This window comes from Micromys minutus (assembly GCF_963924665.1).
Source record: "Micromys minutus genome assembly, chromosome: X".
NCBI lineage: Eukaryota > Metazoa > Chordata > Mammalia > Rodentia > Muridae > Micromys > Micromys minutus.
This window is the reverse complement of record NC_137970.1, coordinates 68,355,099-68,370,934: the sequence shown is the minus strand read 5'-3', so window position 1 is coordinate 68,370,934 and position 15,836 is coordinate 68,355,099. Positions and strand designations below refer to the sequence as shown.

The following is a 15,836-nucleotide window of genomic DNA, read 5'->3' as shown; positions in this document are numbered from 1 at the left end:
TAAAGACTTTTGAAAATAATCTAATTGGGTTTTTTTTTCATCATCTGCTAGGTGAGAAAATTGTCTTTTTTTCCTTGGCAAACATTTGACAATCTTTAACATGAAATTAATAGGGGCATGTGGACCATGTAGGAGTCATGGTAAACAACTTTTCGCATTGTTTCACTACACATCTCTGAAGCACAGTGATTGTTGAATCTTAAATTCTTAGGCAATATCTTGTATTCAATTCTTGCTCTTTTACAAATAATTTTAAAATCCAAGAATTAGGAGAAAGAATGTGCAGCTGACATTAATTAGAATAATTAACATTATACAAGGCTCTCCAGAAGAGAGAAGATAAAAATTTAGAGTTTGGAGTTAGAACAACTGATGGTTCCAGTCAAATATGTTGGCTTCTAGTTGTGTGATCAAGTAAAGTTCACTTTTCTGTGATGCATGCAGACAAAATGATGAGCCTTGAAATTGTAAACATTCCTATTCACTGGGGGGGTGGTAGTATATGCCTTTATTTCCAGCATTCAGGAGGCAGAGGCAAATAGATCTCTGTGAATTTGAGGACAACCTGGTCTACAAAATGAGTTTCAGGACAACCAGGGCTAAACAAAGAAACTCTACCTCCAAAATAAAACAAAACAAAAAACCCCAAAAAAGTTTCTCTTCTTTAATGGTACCCATATAGTCATCATTATTTAGTCTAGCCAGAAGGCTAAGCTGGGTATGAGGATGGAAGTAATGAGTTAGGATTAAAATCAATTGTACAAATGGAGAACTTGCTTTCACTCTGTTTTGTATGAATAAGAATTAATAGTTCCATTTGATTATAAATTCAGTGTGAGTCATAGTTATGATCTTAATAATAAACCAACAAATGCAATCTAGGACTTTAGAATTTTAGTATTTTGATTATGTGACACGAAAGTCCTACATTTAAGTCACATTTGGGAAATTAGGTTAAAAGTGAATCTTGTTTTTCTCATACAAGAGTTGAATGACGATCACAGGGAAGTGATGAGTGAATATGGAAAAATGGCTCAAATAATTGAAAATGATTCTGTTATATAAAAAAAAAAGTTATGAGGCTGGAATCGGATAATTGATAATAAAATAAAATGGTATGTCTGTTTTAATAAGCTATGTTTTATGTAGAATTTGAAGTATATGCAGAGAACATCAAGATTTAGACAATGATATCATAAAAATTTATCACCAATTTTCAACATTTATCAAATAAATGTCATGCTGTCTGAGTTTTGGAATTTCAGAATTTTAGGTATTATTTCACTTACAGATTTCTTGTCATATATCTTTCAAAATATATAATTTACAGTGCCATCTATCACATACCTAAAAATTGATAATAGTTATCACAATAATTTAAATAAAGTTGATTGAGTATCCATTTAGCAATAGAATTCATAAGTTGTCTCATAATTGTTAGTATATTTAATTTAATTCAAGATCTAAATAATTGTGTACATTAAAATTGAATGGTATGACTTTTATTTTCATTAATGTGTGCAGGTCTTTCACCTGATTTTTAAATTGATACCATTTATTTATCATTGTTCCTTGTAGATTCTCTTAGAGCAGAAATGTTATGGATTGAAATCTTCTGGTATAATATTTTCTCTTTATCTTTGTATTTTATAATAATTAGTGTTAGAACTTCAGGCTTGGTAACATTAAGGTTTATTTCAAAATATGCTTTGTAAGTAATATTTACTTCTTCTATCAAGAAATAGTGTATTTATTCTTATTTCTCCTTTTTTAATGTTACAAACACCTGGTTAACAGTACTTGTATTTCCATTTTTAAAGACTTAATTGTAATTGTATTTACATGTATGTTTATGTGGAAATGGGCATATGAAAGGAGGTTCCCACAAATCATATCACCTTTCTTGAAGCTGGAGACACATGTAGTTATAAAATTGCTTGGTACAGATGCAGGAGATTGAACTTCAAATGAGTTGTATACACACTTAGTCAAAGAGCCATATTTCTAGCTCCTACCCATTTCACAGTAAGAGTTGAACAAATAGTCATATTCAACGCCTCCCTTATTTACTAGCTGGGATATTCCTAAAATAGAAAGTCACCTTATTTACTTTTTCATTATAGAAATTTTTTTCATAAGAAAGTGTTTTGTTTTCTGTAGGATTTGATATATCCTGGAATCATTGGTGAGATAATCGTGAGTTTGTATTAGCCCCTCAAGTGAACCTAATTAATAATAATAAAAATAATAATAAATAATAATAAAAATAATAATAATAGGAATTAATAGATATTTTCAAATAACTTGTTATTTTCATTGATAAATTAAAAGTGTGTATGCTTAGGATAATAAAGCATGATTCTTAGGTTTTCTGTGCATTGCCCCATAGCCTAACAAGCTAAGCAGGGTGCTCATTTCCTTACATTCTTGCCTTTTTTTTGTAATGAGAACACTGAGCAATATTTTTTTCAAAATGTTTTCAATTGTTATTAGCAGTTCTCGCCATTTGTGTAAAACTTAATTCTGAACTTATTTCTGAGGACTTTTTGCACATACCTGTGCAGGAATGGGAGCCAGTTCTCTTCCCAGGGATTAATATCAGATCATCAGATAGCCCTGTCAACAGGCTGTGCAGGGTTTCAATTGTAAACAACAATTCCAAAAAAAGAAAGAAAGAAAAGAAAGAAAGAAAGAAAGAAAAAAGAAAGAAAGAAAAAAAGAAAGAAAGTAAGAAAGAAAATTGAAGCCTACAGGGATGAGAAGGAAGAGGCTTTAGTTCCTTGAAAGCAGATGAAGGAGGAGCTATCTGATAAGCTTTCTGTATTAAACTTCGACAGCCCCAGTAGTTTCTTTGAAAGTTGAATCTCACCCATCAAAGTAGAGACTTTTTTCAAGAAATTCTGGGAATAAAAGCCCCTTCTCATTCAGAGGGATGACCCTTCACGGTTCCCATATTAGCCGTCCCTGTTCAGCCTCTCAGACCTGAAGAGTCTCTGCAACCAAGGGCTGCACTATGGAAGAGATGTGGATGTCTGCTGGTGCATCCGTGGGAAGAAGAAAGTTTTAAACAAGGATGGCAAAGCCCACTTTTTGTTTGTCAGCTGAGAAAAGATTTTGATCAGAAGAGGGCAACAATTCAGTTTCACCAACCACAGAGATTTAAGGATGAGCTGTAGAGAATCCAGGAAAAGCTGGGATGTTACTTTGGCTCCTTAGTAGGCTCCCATGTGTACATGACTCCTGCAGGATCTCAGGGCCTCCCTCCACATTACGACACTGTTGAGGTTTTTATCCTGCAGTTGCCTGGAAAGAAACACTGGCACCCATACTCTCCAACTGTGCCCCTGGCACATGAATACAGACAGTGTGGAGGCCGGATTAGCACACAACACATGACTTCTTGATGAAGCCTGCTGTACTTCCCCAGAGGGACCATTCCTTAGGCCGAAACTCCTTCAGGCCTGGCCCACTCTATTCACCTGACTATTAGCACCTACCAGAACAATTTATGGAGAGATTACCGTTTGGATTTCATTTCAGGTCTTGTATTTGACATTGCAAAGGAAAATGTGGCATTAAGGACTGGAATGCCCATGCTGCTCATAAATGTGGAAACCCCAGCTAAGGTAACAAGTTGAGTGGCTTTCTGAGAACTCTTGCAAACCAGCCAGAGAGCAGAAAAGAACTGCTGTCATCAGATATGAAGAAGGCCTTCATCATGCACAGACTCCCTCCTTTCTCTATGGGAAATGGAACAAAGATGATGGACCCAGGTGAAAAGTTGCCAAGGTTAGACAGCATAGTAAGACTGCAGTTTAAAGACCACATTATCCTCACAGTAGGGCCAGATCATAATCAATCTGATGAAGCTTAACAAAAAATGGTTTACATCTATCATTCTCTAAAGAATGTGAGACAGACACACATGATGGGAAAAGATGCCACTATTATTATCAAATCCCAAGAATTTTGCCTGAAGATCATTAGTAATTTGTAGGGTGTTATATATTTCTTTTAGCTCTTTTGGCAAAACTTTAAGAAGTGATAAAAAGTGACTTGTAGCCCCTATGTATGAGACAAAAGGATTAAAAGAGTAGAAAAAGATTTAATGAGAGTCAGGGTTTTACCAAGAAGAGGAGTAAATGTAATTTGTTGATCTATGAATCAACTGATCTATCTACCTATCCCTGTCTGTCTATCTATCATCTATCTATTATCTATCATCTATATGTCCCACATTAACTGATGCAAACATAAGATGAATCTCACTATGGGAACTACTCTATATGACCTGTGAGCAGTAGCAGGAAGTTTGCTGAAGCTCAAGGTTGAAGAAATGAAAAAGATAACAGCCAGTTGTCTAAATGATAGTTTGAGATCACAAAAGGGGCTGTGAGTCCAGGGTTACTAGAACCATGTGTATAGAAGTCTAAAGACATAAAGAAGTGGGTGCCCTAGCTCAAGGTGAAAAAATAACAAAAAATTGTTTTTTTCTCTATATTTTTCTATCTGGACAATAAACAAATTAGAGAATAAACAGATTATGTGTCCACATTGATGAAGGTGAAACATTTTTTAAAAAAAATGTATAATTTTAAGCAAAAAATGTTTAAAATCTTTACATTTATCTTTGTTTTGCAAAATAAAGTCGTTTAAAAAAAAAAGATAAACTTAACTCACATAGTTGAAAATTACCTGTGGCTGTAGCACTGTTTAGTGTCATATAAAACCTTTCCCAGAAGTAAAAAAAAAAAAAAAATTGTGCTGAATAGCACTGATTCTGTCTACTGATATTAACATTAACTATGTTAAAAAGAACAGAAATAATGTCATCTGCACATACTTAATATAGTCGTTTACTTTTAGGTTAAATAACAACATGTCTACCCCTTGTCAAATTAGCTGACATAGGTTTCTTGTCAAAGTAAAATTAATTGGAAAACAAAAGAAAAAATACCATTGTTTTATAAATCTTGAATGAAACAGAAAAGAAAAAAGCTCTGATTAACTTAAAAGGCCATTGTACTGTTCAGTGAAATCAGTGGTGTCAGAATGTTACCATACAGATACTGATTAAATCCATGACCATAGGTCTATCACAATGTTATCTTTGCAGAAAAGTGAGTTGTTTGGTCAAAAACATCATTAATTGTTTTAGATTAGATTTCAGTGCCTTGTTCTTTCTGGAGCACATGGATATTGTTTTGATAGAAGCATTGCTTATAGTAGAGACAGTTTTTTTTTTTTTTTTTTTTTTTTTTTTTTTTTTTTTTTTTTCAATTTAGCATTAAATGTCTGTTCCAGCAAAAACCAAAATCTCAACAATAAAAATTTCTGGAGGATTCACAATTCCTGACCTCAGGCTGTATTACAGATCAATTATAATAAAAATTGCATGGTATTAGTGTAGAGACAGGCAGGCTGATCAATGGAATAGAACTGAAGACAAAGAAGTGAACCTACATAACTATGGACAATTATCTTTGACAATGTAACTTAAAAACATTCATTGGAAAAGAAGACAGCATCTTCAGCAAATGGTGCTGGTTAGACTGGCAGTCGGCATTCAGAAGAATGCAAATTGATCCCTTCTTATCTCCTTGTACAATGCTCAAGTCCAAGTGGATAATAGACCTCCATATAAGACTAGGTACACTGAAACTAATAGAAGAAAAAGTGGGGAAGAACTTAGAACACATAGGCACAGGAAAAAATTTCCTGAACAGAACACTGATGTCTTATGCTATAAAGTCAAAAATCAACAAATAGGACCCCATAATATTACAAAGGTTCAGTAAGGGGAATGACACTGTCAATAGGACAAAAAGGCAACCAAAGAATTTGGAAAAAAATCTTCATAGTCTCTACATCCAAAAGAGTGCTAATATTCAATATATACAAGAACTCAAAAAAATTAGACTTCAGAGAATAAAATAATCTTATTAAAAACAAGGTACCAAGCTAACCAAAAAATACTCAGCTGAGGAATATTGAATGGCTGATAAGCACCTAAAGAAATGTTCAATATCCTTAGTCATCAGGGAAATGCAAATCAAAACAACTCTGAGATTCTACCTCACATGATTCAGAATGGCTAAGATCAAAAAATCAGCTACATTTTTAATGGAATTCCAAGCCTTCAGCAATTGGTGACCAACTGAACTTGAACTTTGCTGTTCTGGAACCCAAATATTTCCAATATATTTAAAAAATTTCATTAAGTTACTGTAAGGTATGACTTATAGAGAAGAAGAATTACTGATGTTTAGAAGACACTAGAACTCCCCTCTTAAACGTATTTATCAATATTGTTTAAAGATACATTGTATGGATCCTGCCAAGATGTGTTATTAAGTCTTTAATTACAAATTCACTCTATCTTTAGATCACCTATTTCCTTCCTGTTTGTCAACAAACACAAAGATTTCTCCTTTTTGTTTTTCTCAAACTTGGACTTCTTTGAATCCATAGTTCAGTCAGCCAATAAAATATATGGAAATTTGTGAGTTCTCCAAGCTGCGAGATTATATCTAGTAGGAACAGATCATGAAATTCAGCCTGGTTCACTCTTATTATTTCCCTCCCATTCTTTTTTTTTTCTTTTAATATCCATTGCACACATGTTTTCTAGATTTTTTTTTCTATGAATTTCAAACTCATGTAATTCTTTTGGATTATAGCATGTATCATCATAGCGCCACAAGCCTGTTAGAAAGAAGGACAGTCTAAAGGCAGGTCTATGTTTCTCAATCTGACTCTTCAAACAACAAGCCCCCACCCCCCTCACAAATGGGAACTTCCCCAAGCATCTCACAATGGAAGCAGCAAAAGGTCTCACTCATAGGGTAAACTTTTCCCCAGAAGAAATTTTATACAGTTAAATACCTTAACTGCCCAGAGGATGATGGAGAGGATCAAATCTTGACAGGCACCACTTAGATATACATATTCTTGATCTCCTATTTATTTTTATTGAATAGTTTGTGTATTTACATTTCAAATGTTATCCACTTTCCTGGTTCCTTAGTCTCCTATTCCCTTTTCCCCTGCTTCTAGGAAGATGCTCCCCCATCTACCCACCCACTCACATCTCAATACCATACACTGAGGAAATGAGACTTCACAGGACAAGGGACTGTTCCTCCAATTGATGCCAGACAATGACATTCTCTCCAAAATATGTGGGTGGAGGCATTGGTCCCCCTATGTGTGCTCCTTGATTGGCGGTTTGATCCCTGGGAGCTCTGGGGTGTCTGGTTGGTTGATTTTGTTGTTATTTCTATGTGGTTGCAAACCCCTTCAGCTCCTTCAGTCCTTTCTCTTACTTCTCCATTGTGGTCTGTGTGCCCAATATATGGTTAGCTACAAGCATCTAAATCTGTATGAAAAAGGCTATGGTAGAGCCCCTCAGGAGACATAAATATCAAGGTCCTGTTAGCAAGCACATTTTGGCATCAGTAATAATGAATGTGTTTGGTGGCTGCATATGGGATGGATCCCCAGGTGAGGCATTCTCTGGATGGCTTTACCTTCAGTCTCTACTTCATTCTTTGACACCATATTTCCTCCCAAGAGCTTTTTGTTTCCCATATTAAGAAGGTCTGAAGTATCCATATTTCGTCTACCTTGTTATTAAGCTTCATATTGTCTTTGAATTGTATCTTGGGTGTTCCAAGGTTTGGGGCTAATATCCACGTATCAGTGAGTACATACTATATACCTTCTTTTGTGTCTGGGTTACCTCATTCAGGTTGAAATTTTCTAGTTACATGCATTTGCCTAAAAATTTCATGAAGTCATTGTTTTTAATAGCTGAGTAGTACTCAGTTGTATCTATTCCTCTGTTGAAGGACATATGAGTTTTTCCAGCTTCTGGCTATTATAAATAAGACCATTATGAACAAAGTGAAGCATGTGTCCTTGTTATGTGTTGGAGCATACTTTTGAGTATAAGCCCAGGAGTGGTATCACTGGGTCCATAAGTAGCACTATGTCCAACTTTCTGAGGAACCATCTGAATCATTTCTAGACTGGTTGTACCAGCTTGCAATCCAACTAAAAATGGAGGGGAGTTCCTTTTTCTCTACATGCTCACCAGCATATGCTGATACCTGTTTTTTTATGGTAGTCATTATGAATGGTGTGAAGTAGAATCTCAGTGGTGTTTTGATTTTTACTTTCCTGATGACTAAGGGTATTGAACATTTCTTTAGGTGCTTCTGGGCCATTCAATATTCCTTAGTTGAGAATTCTCTTTTTTAGCTCTCTGCCCAAATTTTAATAAGGTTATTTGTTTCTCTGAAGTCTACCCTCTTGAGTTCTTCGGTGGATATTAGCATTCTATCAGATGTAGGATTGACAGACATTTCTGAATCTCTTGGTTGCTATTTTGTTCTATTGTCAGTGTCCTTGGCATTACAGAAACCTTGCTATTTTGTACGGTTCTATTTGTCTATTATTGATCTTAGAGCATAAGCCAGTTGGTTTTCTGTTCAGGAAAACTTCCCCTCTGCCCATGTGTTTGAGGCTTTTACCCATTTTCTCTTCTATTACTTTCAGTGTATCTGGTTTTATGTGGAGTTCCTTAAACCATTTGGACTTGAGCTTTGTACAAGGAGATAAGAATGGAAAGATTTAGATTCTTATACATGCTGACTGCCAGTTTAACCATCAAAATTTGTTGAAAATGTTTTCTTTTTTTCCACTGGATGGTTTTTTATTCTTTATCAAAGATCAAGTGACCAAAGGTATGGAGTTTATTTCTGGGACTTCAATTCTATTCCATTGATCTACCTCTCTGTATTTGTACCAATACCATGTAGTTTTTATCACAATTGCTCTGTAATATAGCTTGAGGTCTGGGACAGTGATTCCAACAGAAGTTCTTTTATATTTGAGAATGGTTTTCACTATCATAGATTCTTTAGTTATTCCAAATGAATTTGGCAATTGTTTTTTTCTAACTCTATGAAGAATGGGGATTGGAATTTTGATGGTGATAGCACTGTATCAGTAAACTGCTTTTGGCAAGATGGCCATTTTTGCTATATTTATCAGGCTAATCTGTGAACATGGGAGATCTTTCCACCTGCTGAAATCTTTGATTTTTTTTTTTAGAGACTTAAAGTTTTGTCAAACAGATCTTTCCCTTGCTTGGTTAGGGTCACACCAAGGTACTTTTTCTTGTTTATGGCTATTGTAAAGAGTGCCATTTGCCCAATTCTTTTATCAGCATGTTTATCCTTTGAGTAGAAGAAGATTACTGATTTGTTTGAGTTAATTATATTCTGCCACTTTGCTGAAGATTTTTTTTATCAGCTGTAGCATTTCTCCAGTGGAATTTTCAAGGTCACTCCAGTACACTATCCTATCATCTGCAAAGAATGATATTTTGACTTCTTTCTTTCCAATTTGTGCACCTTTGACATACTTCTGCTGTCTAATTGCTCTGGCAACGACCTCTAGTACTATATTGAATAGGTTGGGAGAGAGTAAAAAGCCTTGTGTAGAATCTGATTTCAGTGAGATTGCTTCAAATTTCTCACCATTTAGTTTGATATTGGCTACTGATTTACTGTATAATACTTTTAATATTTTTAAGTATGGGCCTTGCCTCCAAAACTTTTATCATGAAGGGTTGTTAACTTTTGTCAAATGATATCTCCGCAACTAATGAGGGATCATGAGGCTTTTTGTTTGAGTTTGTTTATATAGTAAATTACATTGATGGGTTTACCTATATTGAACCATGCCTGCATCCCTGGGATAAAACGTACTTGATCATGATGAACGTGGATTTTTTTGATATGTTTGAAGATTCAGTTTACAAGAAATATATTTAGAATTTTTGCATCAATATTCATAAGGAACATTGTTCTGATGATCTCTTTGTTGCGTCTATGTGTTGTTTACCTGTAAGGGTAATTATGCCTTCAAAGAAAGAATTGGGTTGTGGTCCTTCTGTGTCTATTTTGTGAAAAAATTTGAAGAATATTGGAATTGGGTCTTTAGATTTCTGATAGAATTCTGAAGGAAACACATCTGGTCCTGGGGTTTTTTGTTCTTGTTGTTGTTTGTTTGGGAGAGTTAATGACTGCTTCTACTTCTTTATGGTTTATGAGACTGTTTTAATGGCTTATCTGACCTGATTTAACTTTAGTAACTGGTATTTGTCTAGAAAAATTTCCATTTCATCTAGATTTTCCAGTTTAGTTGACTATAGACATTTGTACGAGTATCTGATTATTTGGTGAATTTCCTCAGTTTTTATTGTTCTCTCTCCTTTTTCATTCTTATTTTGTTAATTTGTATACTGTCTCTGCACCCTGTGGTTAGTCTAAGTGTTTACCTACATTGTTGATGTTCTCATAGAACAAGCTCCTGGTTTTGTTGATTCTTTGTATAGTTCTTTTTATTTCAACTTGGTTGAGTTCAATTCTGTGATTGATTATTTCTTGTTTTCTACTCCTTTTGAGTGCATTTACTTCTTTTTGTTCTAGAGCTTTCAGGTCGGCTGCCAAGCTGTTAGTTTATTCTCTTGTTTCTTTTTGGAGGCATTCAGAGCTATGAATTTTCCTCTTCATTCTGCTTTCACTGTATCCTATAATTTTGGGTATGTTGTGCCTTTGTTTTAATTAAATTCTAAAAAGTCTTTAATTTTATTTTTGTTTCTTTCTTGCACAAGTTATCATTGAGTAGAGTAGTGTTCATCTTTCATCTCTATGTGGGATTTCTGTTGTTTTTGTCATTTTTGAAGACCATCCTTAGTCTGTGTTGATATTATAGCATGCATGGAATTAATTCAACATTCTTAGATATTTTGAGGCCTGTTTCATAACTGACTATATGACCAGTTTTAGATAGGGTAACATGAGCTGCTGATATAAAGCTATATTCTTTTGTCATAAATATTTGTTTTAACAGCCAAGTTAGCATTGTTCTTCCCAGTAGTCATACATTTATTTTAACAATGATAACAATGTATCTCTAGAATTATTGAGTGAAGATAGCTACATGACCTTTAAATATTGCAAGTGTTCTATGTGATGGAAAATTCTGATCAAGTAAGAAAGGTTTGGTTTTTTTGTGTTCATGGTCTTTTATTTTCCTCAACAATTGACAGATCATGGAAACAGAAACTAAACAGAGAAACAATGAATCTAGTAGATATTATGAACCAAATGAAATCCATATCTATTTTTATCTGCCTAGTAGTTTTGGAATAAAAATCCATAGATGGTGCTTCATCTGTCTCAGTGGATTAATACTGATAAATAATTATTTCAATTGTTATGATTATACTTCTCAAGCCTAAAGATTAAGCATAGGATGAGTCTGATAAGTTGTAAATCTACTAAGACACATACCAGATGATATTTAAATTGATTGATGTGTAGAACAAATATAGAGCAATAGATACCTTTGTATAGAAATATAAAAATATGTTTATGTAATTACCATCTCCCCAAGTGCATCAATATTTTCCTTAACTTATTTTTGATAATCACCTCATTTATAAAATCATTGTAAATCTTCCACTTCTCTTCTTTGCACCTTGTATTAAATTTTAAGTCCATGATATTCAGACATATATTTCCGCTGCCCTCTGGTAATCATGGAATGGAAATCAACTGCAGATCTGTACTTCTGAGGAATAGTGACTGGCAACAGGACAGACATAACCTTTTAGATGCACCCATCCCTTCTATTTTGCCATCCTTAGAATATATCTGTTTCTTGATGTTTCCACTTGAAATTTGTGTTTTCTTTGGAAACCCAGATATGCCATTTGATGTGTTGCTGTGGTAGAAAGATGAAAGGAAGTTTTGAAGAAACATATATCAGTGAAAGGATGATTTGCTGATGCAGACAAATGAGAGGGTACATTTAGAAAGAATATAAATATTCTTCTGCAGACAGAAGGAGGAAGCTCTTGCATTAGTAAACTTATAGAATTATGGTCTAAAGAACTTGTGATATTCTGGCAGCTTTTTTCAATTCCACTGACTCAGGTAAATTACTGGTGCCTCTCTGTTTCTTCTAGATCAAACTGTCATTGCTGATTCATGTGTGGTGATTGCCAAATGAACTAGACTACAGCTGCTGATTTATGTTGGTGTTTTCCTAGAAGACTAGACTGCTGATGATGAAGTTTAGAATAGCCACAAATGAATATTTTTAAACATGTCCACAACCCTTGTTTCCTATTAACTTTTATTTTTCACTTCCTTTGGTGGGTGGTGCCCAAAAAGAAGGTTGCCACATTAGGAAAACAGCAACAGCAACAACAAAGCAACAAAAATCAAAAACATATTGAAGTAGGGTCTGGAGAACCTAAGCTAACAAGTCCGAGTCTTTTATTTGCTCAAGTAAAAGGTTAGACGTAGAGGCATTTTGTTTACTTTACAATATATCTGATCCTATACAGGCCTTCATGTTGTTACTACAGTCATTTAAGTTCAGACCTTGGGATCCATTATACTCACTTCTCAAAAGCCAGGTTTGACCAATAATCATCAATAAGTTAACTAATCAGATATTAATAAAATGGAGAATTACTTATTGTATCCAGATTGATGAGAAAAGGGAATAGATTCAGTAAAGTCCATCTTACAGTTTCTAAAGTGAGATGATGTAAGTGCAAATAGAGAGTGAAACATTTGCATAATTATGTAGTGTTAGTCAAGGTGTGGTTTTGTCCATCTAGTAGGTAACCCTTGCAGTAGTCATAATGGTGGGAAATCTCTTCCTAGGAAATATGTCCTAAGAAAAAGAAATTTCTTTTCTTAGTATTCTTACTACTCAGCCTATTTATTCTGGCAGAAAAAAAATCCTTGACAAAATTTTAATTTCTTGGAGGTTATTGTTTTTAAAGTCTATAAAGAGACAGGGATAATTGTCTCTTTAAAATGATTACCTCCTGTCAGAATGGTCACACTATCTTCTTTTTCTCCCAATTTCTCTTTGTAGTATATGGTAACAGAGAAAACTTCCCTCTGTAGAGTGGCTTAATCTAAAAGTTTTCTTATTTTAACTGGCTTTTCTGAAACAATATACTTAATTTTGCTCTTATAATTTTGTATTATTTTCTTCAAAGTTTTTCAGTGATTTTATAACTTTTTCCCATTTTTTTTACTCACTCTTGAAGAGTGGCTTTAACAATGATGATGCTTCTGTTTCCATTCACTTTGACTTGACCTGTGTCTGGGCCAAGTGGGAGGACAAACCTCAATTGACATCTAGATTAACCAAATGGATCCTTTTACTTTGTTCAGAATCAATTTATCCTACTGAACACAAGAGTCTTTCAGGACACAATAATGGCTATGGTACCAAAAAAAAAAAAAAAAAAAAAAAAAAAAAAAGGAAGATGATGAAAGAAAGAAGAAAAACAGGAAAAATGGATTAAGTTTAATAAATTAAAAATCTACCAAAACATATATCATTTTGACATTAATTAACATCTACAATCTTTAATTTCCTCATCTACAAGTTGGAAATGATAATACTTATTGTTTAGTTGTGCTCTGAGAATTAATACAGAAACTGGAGCTGAAAACATCTGATCAAGTTCTGTAATATCTGTTCTATATTAATGGCTATAAATCCCACATCTTTCATCTATTTCCCTTACCTGTCATAGTAGGATATAGCAGAGGAAACAGGCTTCTGCAGAGAGAACACTTTTCCACCTGGATTTTCCACCTGAGATTCTATTCTGATTACAAGAGATACTAAAATGCACCATTAACCTAAAACAGTAAATTGTTTCCCAGGCAGGCCCTGAGGAATAAGACTACAATATGGTTTGCAAAAGTGGTTGCAGATTGGAAAGGTGGCAAAGACATATTTGTTGGACATCATCTTCAAGTTCTAGACAATATTTAGCTTTTCCTCTTATTATATTCCACCTAGAAAAACCTACTTTTCTCTCTGTTCCTTTCTGTGTTTCTTATTATTCTTTGAGAAGGAACATTTGGTCTTAAAATGGATGTTTTTGATAGGGAGGAGGTATAGCATAAAATTTCATAAATGAAATGAACAAAGGTGGCCAAGTTCCCTTATGCCTGTAATTATAGAACCTGGAAAGTTGAGGCAGTGGCATAAACATGAGTTTGAAGCTAGCCTATGTGACACAATTAAGCTCTGTTCTTTAAATAATAGCAAAGGCAGAAGAAATCTAAACCTGTTATAATAAGCTACTATGTCTATGGCTTTTTTTTCTACTTCTTTTTGTTAGATGTACTTAAATTTGAGACGTTACCCTTTCCTCTGCCCCACTCACCTTCACCCTCTCCCTCCATTTGCTTACAGAAAGGTGCACTCCCTCCTGATCACGGTCTCAACCCCATTCCCTACAATGGGAAAACATGTCCTCCATGGGCCAAAAGCCTCTTCTCACATTGATGCCAGACACTGGTATCTTTAGCTACATATGCAACTAAATCAATAGGTCTCTCAATGTGTGTTCAAATGTTGGTGTTTTAGCCATGGCAGTTTTTGGAGGAGTTGGTTGTTTGATAATAAGGTTGCAACTCTTTCAGCTCCTTCAGTTCTTTCTTTAGCACTCTTATTTGGGGTCTCTCTGATGGTTAGCTGCAGGCATGCTCAGCTGTATCTGTATGACTCTAACATAGTTCCTGAGGAGACATCTCTATCTGGTTTCTGCCAGTAAGTAGTTCTTTGCATCAGCTATAGTGCTTGGATTTGGTCGATCACTGAGTGAGGAAGCTTCTGAACAATCTTTTCTTCGATCACTGTTCCTTTGTTTGACCTAGCATTTCCTCCTCTGAGTGCTTAGTTCTCTCTTTTAAGAACTGAGGCATCACCATGTTGGCCTTCCTTCTTTTTGAGATTCATGTCTGTGAATTGTTTCTTGGGTATTCAGAGCTTTATAGGGCTAGAATATGCTTATCAGTGAGTGTGTACTATGTGTGTGTGTGTGTGTGTGTGTGTGTGTGTGTGTGTGTGTGTGTGTGTTTATGACTGGGTTACCTCACTCAGGATAATAGTCTCTAGTTCTATCCATTTGCCTATGAATTTTATGAAGTCGTTGTTTCTAACTCTTGAGTAGTACACCATTGTATAAATGGACCACATTTTCTGTATTCATTCATCTGTCAGAAACAATGACTTTATAAAATTCTTAAGAAAATGGATGGATCTAGAGAATGTCATCCTGAGTGAGGTAACCCAGTCACAAAAGAACAGATATAACATACAGTCATTGATAATTAGATACTAACCACAGAAAGGTCTGAAAACCCCAGAAACAACTCATAGAATATATGAAGTTCAAGAAAAACAAAGGCCAAAAAATGAATAATTATTATGTTTAATCTTTATACACCAAGAAAACTTTGACTATTTCCAGCTTACATCTTGTTTTACATGTCCTTTATGCTCATTGTTACTAGTAAGATTTTAATGCATACTATAAAACCATTAAAAAATCAAGTACTAACAAAAATGTATTCATATGCTTTTATGCAAAATTGCTTTTAAAATCTGTACATTTGTCTTTGTTTTTTAAAATAAAGTTGTTCAATTAAAAAACGAATTGGTAATGAAGAAAAATGTATTATCCTAACAATGGTAAATTATAAACTAGAAAGAAATCCATTGGGTTATGTTAGCTGAGCATTTCATATATGAATATGACTTCATCTATCTGTATCAGACTACATGTTTCAGTCAAAATGAGATTAAATACGTTTTAGCGTGTATGGTTACAATTCTGGGTTTTCTTTTGTGTGAACAATAAGTAAAAGAACAATGTTTTAGGATTATAGGTAGTTTTCATTAATGATATATTTAAATTAAACCTGGTAATTATT

General features: G+C 34.3%; 1 pseudogene across 1 annotated transcript; it reads left to right on the top strand.

Annotated features, from left to right (window-relative positions):
* The first annotated feature begins 2,790 nt into the window (after window positions 1–2,790).
* On the top strand, window positions 2,791–3,874 carry LOC308415007 (ribosomal oxygenase 2-like; annotated as a pseudogene). Its single transcript has one exon. The product of its transcript is annotated as a ribosomal oxygenase 2-like (transcript).
* Window positions 3,875–15,836: the final 11,962 nt, after the last annotated feature.